Here is a 19556-nt window from a genome sequence, read left to right on the forward strand (position 1 = left end):
ATTTACATTAGCATTTGATTAGTCAAAAATTTGACACATTCTACATGTCTGTCAACTTAATTGTTTATTAAAACATACATATTATATTCATATATATATACACACACACACACACATCATTGGATGAATTCCATAAACTTAAGGCTGAGCAAATGCAAAAGTGTTCATAAAGGATTGTACTATATGTATGTATACAAATATAGTATTAAGACAGGTAACCTATACTATTTACTGTTTAGAGGTATGTATAGGAGGAAGAACATGGGGTTATGATTACTAATTAGGTGGCTAATAACCTGAGAGGGTGAGAGGATGATATATTTTGGAAACACAACTCAGTTTTCAATCTTATTGATAAGGTTCAATTTTTAAGCTGGATTTTAAGGGCACAGAAGTTCACTTTCTCATTCTTTAAGCCTTTCTCATGTTTTAAATATTTAATAACAAGCAAATAAATTATTCAGTTCATCCCTGAGAAAATCTTGGAAGATTTCTAATAGTTTATTTAATTTTAATAGTCATCATTTGTGTTTTGGAGTTCACTTTCCAATATGATATGGAAAAAAATGAACAGATTATGTTTTCTAACAAACAATTAAAATTTCCTTTTTTTGGACATGCATTTAAATAAATGAGTATTTGATAGTGATATTTTGACATAAAGTTGTCACAAACTCTAATTTTAAAGAACTTCTCATTTGTGAGAGGTAAAGGAAAGTCTTGATTTTTAAAGAGCATAAGGTTATTTTGACTCTCCAGTCTTGAGAAGCGCCGTATTGGTGACTTTAGAATGCTTCTTCTGACAGTGGTCATTCATGCCCATGCTCCGCAAACCCTCGCTTCTCCAATATTGATGTTGAAGGCAGTGGCGAGAGGTTGTCATAGTGTTGAAAATAGAAGATTGTAGAATTAAATAGTGCTTATTACCATGATGCAACTGTTTGTCCATTAATATTGATGACTGAGAAATACTGTTAGGAAGTAGAGAAAAAAAGTTTTGGGATGGACTAATGCCTGGGAGGGAAAAGCATTAGGTTTTGCCGTTAGTGGTTCCATCAGTGTCATCGGGCCATTACTGCAAGTTTTTTCCTCAGAAACTGTTTCTGGTGCAAACTTTAGAACTACCTCAACAACATTAACATGGCCACCACTCAACCTTCCAAAACCCTGATTATAAAGGAGAGATTTTTAAAGAAGTTTTTTAAAGGGAAGAATTTCAAATATGTAACTGTAGTATGGCTCAGAATATTGGAAATTATTATTTCAAAGATCATTATTTTATTTTGGATTCAGGCAAACTAGCTGATAAATTGGGTGAAAATGGGGTTTTCTTGTAATTTTAAGGATCTTATTAAAGGAAAATTACCTTGTCTCACATACACACTCTGTATGGCTTATCAACTTTAAGAGGATTTTACTCAACTATACACTCTGTTGAATATGTTAATCTTTTTCATGATGCAAAGCCTCCTAAAGATATTGAAGCATTTAAGGATCCATATTATAGATGTTTTATAAGAGAGGCAGAAAAAATGAAAGCTAACATAGATTTCTCTGGATAAAATTCTACAAGAAATAGGTTATATCCTATTTTGTAAACTCTGTACTTAAGTCACTTTGATAACATATTAAATATAAATACAGTGAATAGAGTAATAGAAAAAGGACAGTATCATTACCGTATAATCAAATACTAATAAATTGTTGGAAAGGTTTTATATCCAGCACCTCAAAATGCTTGAACAAGCAATATATTCAATTACACATGCTCTTGGAAATATAGCTCCACATACTCATACACATATAGCTATTACTACTTGTGATCCATATTTCATTACTTTAACCTTACATGTAAGACAATTGTCTGTTTTATATTCAGGACCTCAACTGCTCTGTCTACAGAGGTGATGTAAAATTTCTACTTGAATAGCAATAAATCATGTTAATTCAGCCCTAGTCAAATGAAATGTGGTAGAGAGGATGGAAAAGGAATAGGAATGAGAATGGACTAAACAAACTATCAAGTATAAGAATCTGCCCAATTAAAGAGATGCGCTAATACCAGGTTAAGTACTTCCAGCTATGAAACAAGAACTCAGATCAGCAGGAGTGTCTGTATAATTGTAATAATCTATTGATAGTAAAACAGGATAAAGTAATTTTGCATGTTTTGATTTTAATACAGTGTTTTCTTACCAATTCAGTGAACACAACTCAATTAGTTTCAAAAATGAGGTGAAAATGGACCACCTGCCAAAGGTTAATGAGATAAAAACAGGTTGCATTGGAACGACAAGCAGAGCCCACAGATTGATTTAATAAGAAGCCACCTTATTCGGCCCTCTTTCCACCACATTCTGTTCTCAAAATGAAGCTTAATGAAATTGGTTTCACCTATCAATGCCTGAGACATTAATATGCATACTTAATATTGACTCAAAATTCAGTATCTCTCATAAGCTATGTTTGCCCATCTATGCAAGTCTGTGTTTTTGACCCATCTACCTTCTCTATTAAAGTACCATCTGGGAAATGAACATGTCTATTGTTTTGTATGTCTCTTTGCGTTTTCCTAGGTCCCTAAATTTTTATTACTCAAAAGGCTTAAGAAACTAGCAAAGGGGAGAATATGAAGCTTTTTTTTTTCTTGTGCAAATATAAAATGGAATTTTAGGAATCCTCACTTGTCAAAAAAATTAAAATTCAGACATCCAGAAGATGCTCTCCCCTGATTGCCCAGTGTTATTTCTTGGATAAATGGTGGTTTTTCATCCAAACTTATGCCCAGTTAAAGGCTAAAAGTTCCAGCTATGATTGAATCCAGCATGGCTATTTAGCACCCTGTAATAACTTCATGACTTTAACACAGTATCCTTTCTTAGGGATAAATAAGAAGTTCTATTTGAACAAATCCATTTCTCCTTTAGAGAGGGTTTATGTGTGATTCTCAATCTCCATCAAAGTGTAATTGGGCACTGAAAGAAACAGATTGGTTATTGTGGACCATATGATAGGCAAGGCAGAGAGCCAGGGAAGGACATGATTCATTGATTTTAATCATGTTCAGATGAGCCACTTCAGAGACTATCATGTAAAATAAATATCACCTAAAATAAAGGCATGCAAAATAAAAGTAGTGATTTAGATTACAGAATTGTTTAGACTGCCTCCTTCCAAGATAAACTGACTTGGTTTTTGGAGACCTAAAACAAATAGACTGCCAGATATTTCTACAGCAAAAGAGGGTATATTCAGTATCAGTAGAGAATCGCAGTTTGGGGTCTGCGACCATGAGGAAGCACATGCAAGTGCCCTGACAGCAAGGGAAGGAGAATGCTTTCATAGAGAGGAAAAGGCAGCTGGGACAGCTAGAGTAAACAAAAGGCCCATGGCTTTTCATTGGCTAAGACCTTGCCAGCACAGAAGAGGGGTCTTTCTTCTTGTTAAGCTCTGCTTTCATCAGTGTGACAGCTCCTCAGGCTGGTTTTGTTCTGCTGGTATTTTATACAGTGTTTTTCATTTCTTAGCCTTTATGCATCAGGTAATTCATTCATTCATTCATAATACATTTAGATATGAATTGAGTCTTCACAGTGAACCCAGTATTATATTAAACCCTTGGACTAACAAGGCCAATAGACATATATTTTGTTTTCAAGGAGCACAAGTTTTTGTTTCGGGTGACATTAACTAAGAGCTAGGGAATGGATTTTGCCTCTAATTTATCTTTTCATATTTTATCAAGAACTTCTAATTTTTAGATGGAAACATTTATGTCAGCATTTTGATCTTAGGATCCTAATTTGTTCTTTAAAAAGCTATCAGTGTTTTAGATATGATTGCTTAAAGTTAATGTGGTTTTGTTCTGTCATATATAAAAGCTGTTAAAAGATTACTCAGAATTATCAAAATATATTTTCATGTGTAAAGTTAGAAATATATTGTGATCATTTCTCATAAGAAATTTTTTGATTAGCTTCTTTATTCATCAAATAATCATTGAGTACTTTCTATGAATCAGAAACTCTGGTGGATGATTCGAATTCATCAGTATACAAAAAAGATTAGTCTTTTTGACTTTGGCCTACACAAAGCTTGCTTTCTAAAAGATGCAGGGAAATGGAAGCAGGGCTCAGAAACAGAAAATTACATAATTGTAGTTTAATAAGTGTGATTGGGTTTTATAATCCAAAAATTGCTTAAATTACCCCACGTTAGTGTGCAAATGTCCCATATTCATTAGATAATTATGCAGTAATATATTGGAATTTACTGCATACAAAATACCATATTGAATAGAAAGATTAAGAATAAACAAAATTATACTTCAGGAAAGCATACTTCTTTATTTGGAAAATAAAAATTTGGGCACTCTTCTTAAGGAATTATTCAAATAATTTGTCATCAAATATACCTATCCTGAGGTTTTCTAACCTATAAATTCATTGCTTATATGCATTTTTCTATTGCCACAAAGATTGAATAACATCTTCTTCTTTGCCATACTGATGCCTATGTCATTTCTTAATTCATCCATATTTTTATCTTAAATGTATTATGAAAAATGCTGGCAGCAGTACTGAAATTTTTAGAGCTGTTTGAGTTCTTATTTACAAACATATTAAACATCTTTTATATTCTACTTGATTAAAAATGAGAACTATGTTCTTGAATAAACAAAGTAAACAAGTAAAGAGGATGTGTCATCTGTAAGTGACACTGAGCAAAGTCTTGGGCACGCTCATGATGTGGATAGAAGTCAATATGATCTGATGGTCTCCCAATGAAATGCATGTGAAGTCCATACTAATTAGCCTATAAATCAGACTGATACTTGAGTTTATTTGGGCCAGACAGACTACCTACTGTCAAGCAATCAAGCACTATCCCTTTAATTGCAATTTATTCCAACAACCACAATGTATTGATCCTAGCATCCACTTATGCCACAGCAGTATCATTATTTGACTTCATTTTAACAGCTTCAAAAGGTTAGAAAGTTAGAAACTGCTGTGAAACATACCATTAAAAAGCTGAGTTGCTAACATTGCTTCGCACTCTATGCTGAGCAATACAAACTATACGTACAAGATCATATAAAAAGAGAAGGTAGAGGGACTAATATTTATTAGGCACCTAATAAGGGCGAGTGCTTTCTTATATTGAATGGTGCTTAATAATCATAAAAAAACACACAAAAGCCAGGAGGATCAATATCGTTATTGGCATTTTACAGATAAGCTGCAGCTTAGAGATGTTAAGTTAATTTCCCAGATCTGTAATTTTAAAATGTTAAAAATCATCTCTCTTATTCTAAATTTTTTGCACAATTTCATGCAAGATTTTTGCACACTGACTGTTTTGTGATATTGTGGTCATCTTGACACACTTCAAGTGTGAAGACAGCTCATGCACATGAGTTTCATGTCCAATATGGTTTTTAAAACATGAAACATCAATATATGATTACTCTTATTTGTTAGATGTATTGCCTTTTATAAACCAAATTTTGTTTTGTTTTCTGTATTAAGCATTGGAGCTGTGGAATTTTATTTTGGAATTCTCAGCTAATTAGGTAGTGTTTGCAGTGGGCCCAGTAAGAAAACTTTTTGAGTTTCAAAGAATCTTTAAGAAAAATTCGGTGAATATGAAGTGTAGCTTAAAGTGTGGCCTTTCATTTATTTTTCCCCAGTTTGAAAAGAATACCTGACTTAATTCAATTTTGATAATTAAAAATTGCATATATTTCAGATGTTCAAAGTGGTGATTTGGTATATGTATACACTGTGAAATATTCACCATAATCAAGCTAACTAACATATTCATTACTTAATATAGTTAGCATTTTTTATGGGGCAGGAGTAAGAACACTTAAGATTTACCCTTTTAACAAATTTCACACATATAATACAATGTTGTTAACCATCACATTGTTGTATCTTAGGTCTCTAGAACTTATTTATATTTCATAACTGAAACTATGTGTCCCTTGACCAATATCTCCCCATATCGTCTTCCCCCTAGGCCCTGATACCCACGTTCTACTCTCTGATTTTATTAAATTGACATTTTTGATTCCACATATGATTGAGAACATACAGTATGTGTTATTAAGCATCTGCTTCATTTCACTTATAAAGTTTTCAGGTTCATCCATGTTGTCACAAATGGCAGGATTTGCTTCTTTTTTGAAGCTGACTGGTATTCCCATTTGTGTGAGTGTGTGTTTGTATTGTCAAATATCTATCCACCCTGCTGTCAGTGAACATTTGGTAGTGTAATTGGTGGAATTATGGAAAACACTATGAGTTTCCTCAAAAAAAATTAAAAATATGATGATCTTTTGATCCAGCAATTCCACTTTGGGAAATCTATTCAAAGGATATGGAATCAGTATTGCAAAGAGATTTCCACATTCCTGTGTTCATTCACAATAGCAAAGATATGGAAACAACCTAAATATCCCTCCATGGGTGAATGGAGAATGCAGGCTTTTTGAGGGGGCCTGCGTGATTTCTTAGTTAGCACAATTCTTCATGAATCCTCTGTAAATCTCTGACGAGATTTAAGCCAGATTTAGTCTGGCCTTCAGGAAGGGACCAAAAGGTGGAGGCTCCAAACTTCATCTCTGTGTCACCCAGAGTAGCTCTCTGCTCTTATGGTTTCATTTTTGCACTTCCATAAAATTTCATTCACAGAATAATAAATAAGCCATAAATTTTAAAATATTAAGTAAATTAAAAGCCATGGATCTAGTCCAATGTCCTCATTTTTGCAGGTGAAGAAATGGAGAATCAAGGAAAGAAAGGACCTGTCTCAAAGTCACAGTGCTAGTAAGTAACATCTGCAAATCTAGGGTCAGATGTGGGAATGCTTGACCTGAGTGCATAATAATGGTTTCTCATTTCAGACACAATGTTGAAAACTGTGTAAAACTCAGTTTCCAAACCCTGTCATATGGTGAGAGTCACTAATTGCATGTCACATGTGTTCAGTTCTGCTACGCACTTTGGGAGATGCTTAGAAAGTAAGTTACAGAGCAGTGATTTTAAGAAGAGACAGTGTAGCTCATGAAATGGTGTAGCAAAAGAAAGCTGGCATTCATTTGAGGACTTTCCAAGTCCTAGGTGCTTAATAAGAATCATTCCATTTAATCTTCACAAAAATATTTGTAGGGTTGTACCCCTATTTTAGAAATAAACGAAGTCCCCAAGATGGTTGATAGTTTGTTCAAGTAATGTCAGAGCTAGTTTCGAATCTAAATCTGACTTCACAGATGTCCACTTTCTGTACTATACTGTTCTGTAATTAAATAAAGACAGGGATCAATATGAATAGTACATAATTTCAAGTTAGTGTGATATAGCTGTGTGATACAGTGCTAAGAGAAAACTAAGTAGTGAGAGGTCAACTTGAGTTGACATTGTAAAAATTGCCATGTTCTTGCTATTGACTCCATATTAGCAATTCTTTGAAAGCTTGTTACTATGAAAACATTAAGTATAATAACTCTGTAAATGAGTGGAAAAATATTGGCAACACATATACATAATGACATTACAGGTAGAGATTGCTATCTTGTCAAGATAAAGTGGAATGAGAATTTCAAAGAAGGAAGCTATACTTCAGCTGTTGGAATATGGATGCATTGTTGAACAAAGTAAATGGCATTTTGAGCTAGGTGGGATATAGATATATAAGGATGGATAAAACCTTTTCTTTCAAGAGGAAAGTGTGAGAAGCATGGAGGTGGAAATGAGTAAGGACATTTTGGTCATAGAGGATAGACTAAGTCTTCACATGTGATAAGGAAGAGTAAGAGATTTAAGTTCAAAAGGTTGAACTAGGATTCTTTTGTGGAAGTCTTTGAACCTTGATCTAAAAATTTATATTTTACTGTATAAACAAAAAAAAGGACATTGAAAGTATGGGTCTTTTGTTATTATTATCCATTTGTTGTTCTAATCTGTGTAGTGCTGTAATCAGAGCTGTGCCTTGGAAAAATTATGATACCATCATGATAGATGAACTACATAGATGAAAAATCAGAAGTGAGAAGACCAGGTAACTGGTGTGAAAAAATGAGGGCAAACATTCCTACATACTTTTTATAACTGTTCAAGATAATGACATCTCCCCTTCCCAGTGGCTATAATCGCTAAGATTTGTACAGTAACTTTAAGGAGGACGTATTACTGATCTCATGCACCACACCTTAGTTCAGTCTTGTCTCAAAGAAACATAAAATTCCTTAGGGCCAATATCCTTTTTCCTTCCAATTGTCCTTTTCCTGATAAAGATTTGTTGAATGAATAAATACATCCCTTTTCAATCTTCCTTTCCACTTTGAAAATCCCTCTCATGTGAAGAAGACAGATGTTGTGATAGTTTTCTTTTATTATCCTGGAAACGTATCTCTTCCTAGAGAAATCTCTCAGTGAAATCTTTCCTTGTGCTTTGAAGATCCCAGCTTACCTAGCATTTGTACTTCAGGTGGAGGAAGGGAAAAAGCAAGGGGTACTTGTTTTTCTCATGAGGAACATAAACAAATAAGAAGTAGCTGTGCTACCCTAAAGCACTTTGCCCATGTAGCAAAGGACCAACCAAAATGAAAAAAAGCCTTTATGCAAATTAAGAAATCATCTAGCTTCTTAAAGGTCAACCGCTTGTTTTTAACATCCAAATAGGGAGGAAAGAGCCCTAAAAGCTCTTTGCCTTCATGTTAGATAAACAATATAGGACCATTCCTGCTCTTAATGTGGATTTCATTTTCGACTTCCAGCACTTCTTCATTTTAGAAACCTTCTTGTTCCAGGAATTGTGTGCATCCATTAATGAGACTGAACAATCCCACCCCAATACCCTGCTGCTTTCTAACTGCAATCTCTCAAATAATGTCAACAATTTGCTTTGTTCTTGCTTAGTTGAATTCATCATAGCCATGACATTTTCTTCAGTTTTTTTCTTTTTTTCCTGTCTTGTATTGCATTTTGGACCCCAGGCCCTCTTAAAGAATTCACTTCATTTAATTTATAATCATTTATCTTATAAGGAATATATCTGCCAAATTTGTCCCTTCTATATTGAATCCATGTTCTGCTTTCTTAGAGAAAAAAGATACATAGATACAGATTTATTTATTTATCTATCCATTTATTCATTCATTCATTTTTCCTCTGCTCCAAACATGGGCTGTCCCTCTCAAAGGCAGTAGCTTTGCCATTAGAGATTTTTTTGCCAAACTGATAAGGTACTAACATTTCTGAACTTCTAAGAAGGCAGCACTTTGATGTAGGGGCTATTCAAGTAAATTCTATATATGAGATTTGACATTTTGTTTGGCCCGGTGTTTGAAATGAAATGCTGAGTCAGAGTTTTGGATGAGAAAGGAAAGTAGCAGTACACCTTTATGTGTAGGTGCAATAAAAGTTGGGATAGGCTGACCTTGTGAGGTTTGGTGTGTGCACTGAATAGCAATGGCACTGTGTCTGGTACAGAAATATTATTTGTGGAGTGAATATGTACACTTTTGGCTTCTAACTGACAGTCTCAGTTGTCTGTTTGTGAAAGTAGCCTATCAGTTAAAGGTTATGTTACTGGGGAGGAGGGGAATAAAAGTTACCTTGGTTTTTAGTCACTGGAAAAAAAATTTCTAACGATAGACGGAAAGCATGATACAAACAGAAGATTCTATTAGTTAAGTAAAAAGGTAGTAAAATATAGTATGCCCCCTGAGAATTGGGGGCAGGCCAACCCAAGGGAGGAAAAATGGTCCCTCTCCTTTGTTTTTCCTGTTCTTATATCCTGATTTAGTGGGTGTTTTCGTGATTAATTATTGACAGCTTCCGTTCTTTGCTCAGGCACGCCCATCTCTTTTATGCATGTTTTTACCCATGATGCACAGAGAAACCTATGGGAGGGGGCTCAAACTGTAATGTTAATGACATTATGATAAGCATTGGGTCAAGTTAAGCCTGGTCCTTCTCTCTATTGTGCAGCCACAACATTCGAGTCTAGCAGGCTTCTTTGCTGGCCTTCACTTAGAGAAAGTAGAAGTCTTTGGAGCCCCTTATCCTGAGTGCAGGCGTACTGTTACTTTCTGGTTTGCTCCCTCCCCTTTCCTCTCCCCTTGCCTGGTGCTCATTTCTGTTTAACTGCCTAACAGTTACATTGGTATGGATAGAAGTCTAGCATTAGATTTCAAGCAACTATCTCAAGAATCAGTCATCTGCTTGCTTAAATGTCATTCGTTAGACAAAAAGATGAGTTTGCACAGGGACTGAACTATAATGCCCTACATGACTCCTGGTAGACAGTTGTGCTGAGAACTAGAGATGAACATGGCATTCTCAGCTTTGCTTCTTGATTATAACTATGGTACTGCTAGCAAGACCCAGTGGTACTCCATTTATAGTTTTCTTTTTATACAGTCTGAATATTAGTCTTTAGGCTAAAAATAGAATGAGATTCATATGATAGAGATGAAATTTACTTCATGACTCTTTAATCTCTGGTATGGAGAAATAAGAAAAAGCATTTATTTTATTTCCCAAGAGGATAAATTAGTAAATTTGGTAATACTATGAGAGTTTCAAAGAAAAAGGATTATTGAAAATATGTTTTAACATAAAATATATATTACAGAAGATAGTTTGGCACAGAGATAAAGACTATAGATCCTGGGGAAACACACTATGTGTAAAATTATGGGTTTTACCATTTATTATTTATATGACATTGGAGAAGTTTTCAAATGTGTCTGTGCCTCCATTTTGTTTTCTGTAAAAACATCTACCTCATAGAATTGTTCTAAGGATTAAATAAATTAATGCATGCAAATTTTCTTACACAAAAAGCATGTATAAGCTTTTCAGTGTCGTTTTTCATTTGCTGACTTAGTACTATTTTAGTTACATCTAAAATTTTGTTTCTTGAAATTCCCAAATTATAACAAAAAAGAAATAAAGCATGAGTCCATATAAAAAGTCTTATTTCATATTTGTTTTCAAGAACACAACTTCTATATGTTAAAATTTTTATTAACTTGCCTAATACATATTCAATTACACTCTGATATTTTCCACATAAACTTCCTATTCAAATACACAGTAAGTTAATAGATACCATTCTTTGCAGTTACTCTAAATCCACTTGGAATATGACGTTAAGAAGAGTACAGCATGCTTTGTTGGTAGTATATTTGTATCTGTAAATCTAGATATCTCTACTGTCTATATCCATTTCTAACCTTAACTTCTTTTCAGAATCTTTGCATTAAATTCTTATTTGGAATCTATAATAAAATGCATAAACATAATGTGATATTGAGGGGGAAATTCAGTTTTACACATGACATTTATTAAAGTGATTTTTAAGATAATGTTTAATACTTTTCCTCCACATTTAATAAGCCAAAATTGTGACACTAAGTTTTAAAGATGTAAAATTGAAAGGGAAAGATCTCTTGTTGAAAGGAATTAAATGCTCTAGCGACTTTCAGCTTATGCCTATATTTGGTGATGTTGCAGTTACAAGCCAGCTTACCTAGCCTACTTTGTCAAATGGCTCCCTAACTCTGCTGTTGAATGGAACCTCCATACCTCACCTCCCAAGCTGGTCTTTATTCCTTCACTGCACATCTGAAGAAATTCTGTCTGTGCCTAGAAAGAACGGCGTTTCTCTCTAGCTCCAAATTCCAATGTTTCAGTTGTCCTTTGCAGTCTGGTATTAATATTACTTACCCGATTTCATCATTGGCACTCATCTCCTCTCCCTTTGTGATGTTTTAGTGTCTTGTTTCTGTTATTGCTCTTATCAGTGGCTGCCCTATAAGTATTTGAGAACTATCTCTTGGTCACTAATGAAAAGGAAACTCTTTCATTCATTGTTTGTTTCATTTCTGTTTGTGTTTTTATTCCCCCATTTTCAGTGAGGGAGAAGCTTCCACTTACCCTTCTTGACTTCTTTTAGCTGGTCTAATAATTAATTGACACAGGCTAGATTAACAGGGGAGAAAAAGCAAATTTAGTTTGTGGGCACAAAATTCTCATAGAAATGGGACCTAGAAAGTGGCTAAAGTAGGCAGCTCTTAATACATTTTAGACAAAGAAACAGTACTTTTGTGAGGAATTGGCAGGATACAGAAATTTAGGCTGTGGGTGCTTAAGTAGTAAAGAATCCAAACAGGGCTTGTTTGGTAAATTAGTAATTAAGTAAAAACTTTTTTTTTCCCCCACATGTTTCTTGGCCCAAATATCCTATCTCTGATGATAAGGATGTCCTTCAATCTCCAGAAGCAGAGAAAGGGATCTTTCATGTGGGAGATTTATTTCCTGCTTTCAGAGGGACAGAGAGGAGGGTCAGAGTGTCCCACCTGCACTGGCCATTGCTTAAGTCACTTTAAAAATAATCAGTATGCTACTTTGGCATATCTTGCCCTGAGCCCCAACACCGTCATCTGGGACAGACTGTTGGAGCATCCTTGGCTCTTCTCCTTGTTAAATTCTTGTGGCTGGCCATCGGAACAAAGGCAAAGTTATTTGACCCATTTCCTGGCCCATACAAATTTACCACGCATAATCTGCCATGCTGTTTCCCTTCCTGGGACACTTTGGGAGCCACGTAAAGTTAGCACTCTCCCCAAGCTTCTGTGCCCCTTGTTTCTTTTCTCTGATTACTTATTGATCTCCTTTCATACAGACTCTGGGATTCATTTTTGGCTTTCATCCATTTTTTGGCTTATTATTGCTTAGAGTTCTAAATATTCAGTTAACATTACAAACACTCATTTTAATTACAGGTACACACACAAAAAAATGATGCCCTACTTGCTTTACGCTGAGGGTTGCTCCTGTTTATTTGTGCTTGCCTGTTGTATTTACATGGAATTTTTCTGTGTAATTTTCAGAAACTTTGTGAGGAAGACGGACCTACAAAACACTAAGCTCTGATAATTTGAAATGAGACTTTATAGCGGGAACAAAACTAAGGCATGTGAGGTGAGGCTATTAGAAAGAGCAGGAACACTGAAACAAGAGCTTTTGTCCCAGTAAGTTAAAGACGATCCAAGTTCCTGGAAGAAGTAATAATAGATAAGCCCTCAGAAAAGGATGTTTGTAAACATTTTCATCATAGCAGGGAGGATACTTTTAAAACTTGATTTAATGCACAGGTATTCTAGTCTATCATCTTATAACCTCTTTTCATACTTTGTTAACTTAAGTGATTAATTACTTTCAAACCTTCTCCAATCTTTAGTTTACACCTACTCGTGTATACAACAGTTAGCTTTAGCACCTGACATCAATAGCACACACTATTTTGTGTTCAAACCATGGTTTTCCACCATGTAAGCTGGCCTGTTTAGAAATCTAATATTTCATTTTTGTATGTTAAAAATGAAAACAAAGAAGTCTTGGGTCAAATTTGATAATGATTTTTCTAACATTTGGTAGAAGGAGGGATATGTTTTGCAATAACAGAAAACGTAAATATCACTGTTTTTAACATATTAATTCCAATGTTGGGAAGGTGGCAGAGCTCAGGCAAGTGCAGAGATGCAGAAGCTGATTACAGAGCAAACCCAGACTCCTGGATAGAGCAAACCTAAACTGTACAGGAGGAAGACATTTATAACAGAATTATGCTTCTTGCTATGATTTATTTGGATTGGCAAACCATTTCAGAGTAAACTTGACATAAAATAATGTAGAATTCCTATGGCAAGTGAAATTCCGTTGACCTAAGGGCAGGCTGTATTGGATAAACAATTTTAGCAAAGTCTTTGCTGGGACTGAGTGATCTTCATAGGATCCAAGTATGTGCCATGGAGGTGACCAAGCTTAATTAAATAGGCTGAGTTTAATATCCCTCCCTAAGATTTTTTTCCTTTTTTAATGGAAGTAAATGTTATCTCTCTCCCAGCCTCTCCAGATTCCCATACCTCTCAAAAACAAAATTAGAAAACAGCAGATTCCACTCTGTCAGGGCAGCCAATTAAATGGCAGAGGGTGTCTGTTTCTGTGTCGTTTTCAGAAACAATTGTATCATTAAATCGCTGAAATTGTAGTGTCAGCAGGAAAGAGAGCAAGTAGCTGCCAAAGGGAGAAAGAAATATGAACAATACAGCTACTTTGATGTCTTCCTGCCCTCCTTTCCAGTGTCTATTGCTGAACAAGCTACAAACAGAACGTGAGGGAGCAAAGCCTCATGCCAATGAGCCTGGGTGGCTTCCGCCTCCCTTTCTTGGAGGCTCGCTCACTGATGTCTTCTGCTCCCACTTGACACCTTAGGCAGACCGCACTAATCAATGTTTCAGAACACAGCTTTCACTGCCCTGCCTCTGTGCTTCTCTGGTTACTCTTCACTGATGGAATACACTCTCTCAACTCCTTTTGTTAATTCATTTATTTATTCAGCACATACTTACCGAGCACCGACCTTGTGCTAGGCACAGTTCCAGGCAAAGATACATCAGTGAACCAGACAAAAATTCCTGCTTTTAAGGAGATTACTTGGAGGTAGAAACAGACAATTAATTATATGCATCACAAATTTGTTAATTATATAATTGGGTAAAGGAAATCAAAAGCTAAGGGACTACAATTTTTAATAGAGTGATCAGAAGTTTGGGAGGAATTTTTTCATGTTGTCCTGAGAGGCACAGAGAATGGTAGTTACTAACAGGCAAACAGTCTTTTTTATGAGACTGCTGGAGTTCTTAATCCATCCAACTGTCACTTATTAGCTGAGTGACCTTCATAAACTTGATTTCTCCAGTTCTCAGTTTTTCCATCTTTAAAATGGGGGGTAATGTTCAAACCTATTGAGTCTTACTGTATGCAAAGGATTTAGAACATAGGACCTAATATACATTACATGGTACATGTAGTAAGTACATAGTAAGTTTGATGTAAATTCTTTCATTGTTATGTTCTGAAAAGAGTTTGCACCTCAATTTAGAGACATCTAAAACTCAGGTATTTCTTCTCACTAATCTGAACCTCACTTGTGTGATCAGGACAATTAAGATAATTCCAGCCACTTGCAGCTGTTATCGGGATTTTGAGAAAGTGCACATTAACATTCAAAGGAGATCCTTGTTAAATGCTATGCCCTTTCCTCCTCTAGATCCAGTTGAAATGCTTTGACCTCTTCTCATATTACCCAGCTAGTGAAAAAATTTTCTCCTGGTATCACTCATGGTACTTACTACATACTTGTTTGTTCTATATTGTATTCCCTCCCTTCTAAAACATCATGGATGATAAGAAGCACACTGTCAATTTAATAGCAGCTTTCCAAGAGGGAAAAACAAATACTCCCACATTAAAGGCACGCATCAATTAAATGGTGTGCCTTGATTTTTAAAAGATTTAAATGTGAAAAGTAAGTGTAATATAGAATCAAGGAAATGTGTTAGTTTCTGTTTATATGTCTCATTGCTGTTACTATGTGATTACTCAGAAACTATGTAATTCTTTGTATCTTTCTCTTTGCCTAATCCACTGCCTTGTACATTTAGAGAGCTCAATAAATATTTCCTAGATGCCTCAATGAATGCATAATTCCCCAGACAAAAGAACTAATTTAAGTTTATCCATCAAATGAAAATGGATCATGGTTTTTCAAGAAGGGGACATTTCTTCATTCAAAACTGCATAAAAATAGTAAAGATATAGTAAGATACCTGCTGGCAGCCTTAAGTGAGTAGGCCGTGGGGCCCAGGCCAAAGTTCACAAGATTGCACCTGGTAAAAAAGGTAAATGTACGCATGCGCTAGTAGCGTGAGTCCGCATTATGAACAATACGCATGCTTCAGTTGCGTGAGTCAGCATTATGGACACTACGCATGCGCCACTAGCATTAAAAAGGACAACTGCGTACACCTGAGCGCCGCGCGCGCCAACCGCTTGTACTGCAAGAAAGTGTTATTTTGCTTCACGTCGGCTCCTCGCGCCTTCTTCCAGTTGGGCAGCTCACTTCCTCGAATCCCTCTTCAGCCTCCCTCGGCTGACAGTAACTTTTCTGGAGCGCAATGTACGTAAAGACTGTTTCCATTGATTGTATGATTGGTTTGGCCTCTTTCTAAGTGCAAGTTAGAAAAACTCAATTTGGAATAATGAGCAAAAGGAATTTTTTTCTATCAGCAGACGGGATTCTAATATAGAAGTCAAGAGCAAGAATGCAGATGCACTTCTGACTGCTCCGCTTTTGGCACCAACTGCTTTATGCATTTCTTACTGCTAACAGACGACTTCTCGCTGAGGAGCGTAAGACAGCCTGAGGGTCAGGAATTCAGGCCAGGCGTAGAGAGGACGACTTGCCTCTGTTCCTCCATATCAGAGTCTCACCTGGAACACCTGAACAGCTGATGGTAATTCAGATCGTGAGGGGCTGGCCTCTCTTTAAACCCTCACAGACAGCCTCCCTCCAGCTAGTCAGTCAGCCTTCTGTTAGAAGTCGTCTCGAGGCCCTTCAAGCTTCCTTCACTGCTGGGCCCAAAGCGAATACCACATGGTTTAGGTTTTTATTATGATAGCCCTCATCTTCTGTACCAGTGTCAGAGAAGCAGATCACCATGATGATGTGAAAGAAATGATTTATTGTAGGGATTTTTATGGAATCTGGACGGCTGATGGGAATGTTTATACAAGGTTGTTGCCTCTTCCTCTGATGCTGAGCTTGAAGTTGCTGTAAGTTGCTTGGGCTGTTAGGTGACTGAAGTGGAGTAGAGGAAGGACACAACTGGAGCCCAGGAGGAAAAATGGGGACCCAGGAAGATAAACTAGAACTAGCTCATGTCTCTCTCTCACCACCACCAACGCTGATAATAAGGATGACCTGCAGAAGAGGTCGGCAACTTCACCAGAGCCACATGAGCTCTTATCCTCAGGGACGCTGAAGGAAGAGAATCAGCAGGAGCTAAAGGAGCTGCTGGTCTCGATGCTGCCCTGCACCAGGGAGGTAAGTCGGACGCCCAGGTCCTGTGCCCCACAGCCTGCCTGCCGGCACCCACTTTTAGAAGGAAAAATGCCTCTCACTTCTCCGCTTGCCAAATCACACACAGGTGTCTCTTATAACCTACCTGAAAACCATATACAGAATGAAATTAGAAGACATGTAGTTGCAACTTAGCTAAGGTAACACATCAAAGGATACCATATGCAGGGTGCATCAGAAACCTTTAAAACACTCATTCACACTGACTACATAATAAGCTTTTGAAGATACAGAAACCCAATCTGGACAAATGAGCAAAACAAACAAAAAGGAGGAGGGGAGGAGAATTGCTATAAGGATGCAAGGTTCCTAAGTTTATCTTATAAAAAGCCAAGATCTGGAATGTAAACATGCCTCAGGGATGAATCTCTGTGAGAATCTATGACACACTCTCTCTCTCTGCTCTTTGTTACTGCTTTTCTTGGTAATTTGTTTTGTTTATCCTTCTAACACCAGTCAGGTTTCCTCTGTACACTCAGTCTGTATGTTGGAACACACCACAATTAGTTCTTCTTTTAAAATATATTTTTATTGAAGTACAGTCAGTTTACAATGTTGTATCAATTTCTAGTGTACAGAACAATGCTTCAGTCATTATAGGAACATACACATACTATTTTCATATTCTTTTTCACCATAAGTTACTACAAGGTACTGAATATAGCTCCCTGTACTATACAGTATAAACTTATTATCTATTTTATATATATTAGTTAGTGTCTGTAAATCTCAAACTCCCAGTTTATCCCTTCCCACCACCTTTCCCCTCTGGTAACCTTGGTTTTTTTTTTGTTTGTTTGTTTTGTTTTTTGTTTTTTTTTGTATCTGTGAGTTTGTTTCTGTTTTGTAAATAATTTTGTCTTTTTTTTTTAGATTACACATGTAAATTATATCATACTGTATTTTTGTTTCTCTTTCTGGCTTAGTTCACTTAGAATGACATTCTCCAGGTCCATCCAAATTGCTGCAAATGGCATTATTTTATTCTTTTTATGGCTGAGTAGTATTCCATTGTATAAATATACCACAACTTCTTAATCCAGTCATCTGTTGATGGACATTTAGGGTGTTTCCATGTCTTGGCTATTGTAAATAGTGCTGCTATGAACACTGGGGGTGCATGTATCTTTTTGAATTGCGATTCCCTCTAGATATATACCCAGGAGTGGGATAGCCAGATCATATAGTAAGTCTGTTTTCAGTCTTTTGAGGAATCTGCATACTGTTTTTCATAACAGCTGCACAAAACTACATTCCCACCAATAGTGTACGAGGGTTCCCTTTTCTCCACAGCCTCTCCAGCATTTATTATTTGAGGACTTTTGAATGATGGCCGTTCTAACTGATGTCAGGTGATACCTCATTATAGTTTTGATTTGCATTTCTCTGATAATTAGTGATATTAAGCCTTTTTTTAATGTGCCTATTGGCCATTAGTATGCCTTCATTGAAGAATTGCTTGTTTAAGTCTTATGCCCAGTTTTGGATTGGGTTGTTTGTTTTTGATGTTGTTACTAAGTTGTATGAGCTGTTCGTATATTCTAGAAATTAAGCCCTTGTCAGTCTCATCTTTTGCAAATTTTTTCTCCCATTGTTGTAGATTGTCTTTTTGTTTTGCTTATGGTTTCCTTTGCTGTGCAAAAGCTTATACGTTTAATTAGGTCCCATTTATTTATTTTTGCTTTGATTTCTATTGCCTGGGGAGACTGCCCAAGGAGAACATTGCTGAGATTTATGTCAGTTAATGTTTTGCCTATATTTTCTTCTAGGAGGTTTATAGTGTCTTCTCTTATGTTCAAGTCTTTAAGCCATTTGAGGTTTTTTGTATGTGTATATGATGTGAGGGAGTAGTCTAACTTCATTGATTTACATGCAGCTGTCCAGTTTTCTTGAGACTTACATAGTGCAACCACCCAGAACAGATTAGGGTCATTCTCTCAGTCCCAGTTAAAATTTCTCAGAGATCATTCAAGTTTACTTGTGACAGAGGGCAGGTTCTTGTCAAACAAATGATGGTTACTACCTCAAGTATGTGGGTGAAATAAGGAACAGGCAATTTCCAGAAAAAGAGGGTAGAGAAATGCCCTTCAATAGATTTCTACTGGAGATCACAGTTTGTCCTTGATTGATCTGAAATTACAAATACTTGCCCATGAAGTTATTTTTCTGTATTATTTAAAACACCAAACACAAAGGAAATGTGAATATCCAATGGTCACTTAAGTAAAATATTTGTACTGTATGACTATTTTGTGTTTATCAAAATGGTTATGAAGTTTTAAATGATATAGAAGTGCATATCAGCACATTAACTGCAAAAATTACACAAATTTGTATGTTCATTATAAATGCAATAATGTGGAAGATTATCAGTCTAGTAGTTGTGTCCACATTGTAAGATTATAGGTGTCACTATTCTCTATTCTATTTTTCAACTTTTATACAATAAACATATACACTTTTATAATTTGAAAAACAGTCATATGGAATAGCTTCACCATAAGACATTGTATGCAAAGTACTTATTAAGGTTCCAATCAAAAGCCAAGAGAGAA

The 19556-nt window shown here is 35.9% G+C and overlaps 1 protein-coding gene across 30 annotated transcripts in view; it reads left to right on the forward strand.

Moving 5' to 3' along the window:
* The window catches only part of PTPRD (protein tyrosine phosphatase receptor type D), a 1865527-nt gene that overhangs the window by 208538 nt on the left and 1637433 nt on the right, over positions 1-19556 (forward strand). For 28 of the 30 annotated variants that reach the window (XM_072959433.1, XM_072959436.1, XM_072959438.1 and 25 more), the window contains one exon: positions 6779-6833. The exons of 1 other annotated variant lie outside the window; for it this stretch is intronic. The gene's annotated coding sequence lies outside the window, so the exon portion shown is untranslated. Of the gene's footprint in view, positions 1-6778; positions 6834-16002; positions 16966-19556 lie in introns of those variants that run through there. One more of the 30 variants, XM_072959446.1, reaches the window with a different exon arrangement.

The sequence above is a fragment of the Vicugna pacos genome, chromosome 4 (assembly GCF_048564905.1).
Source record: "Vicugna pacos chromosome 4, VicPac4, whole genome shotgun sequence".
Lineage (NCBI taxonomy): Eukaryota > Metazoa > Chordata > Mammalia > Artiodactyla > Camelidae > Vicugna > Vicugna pacos.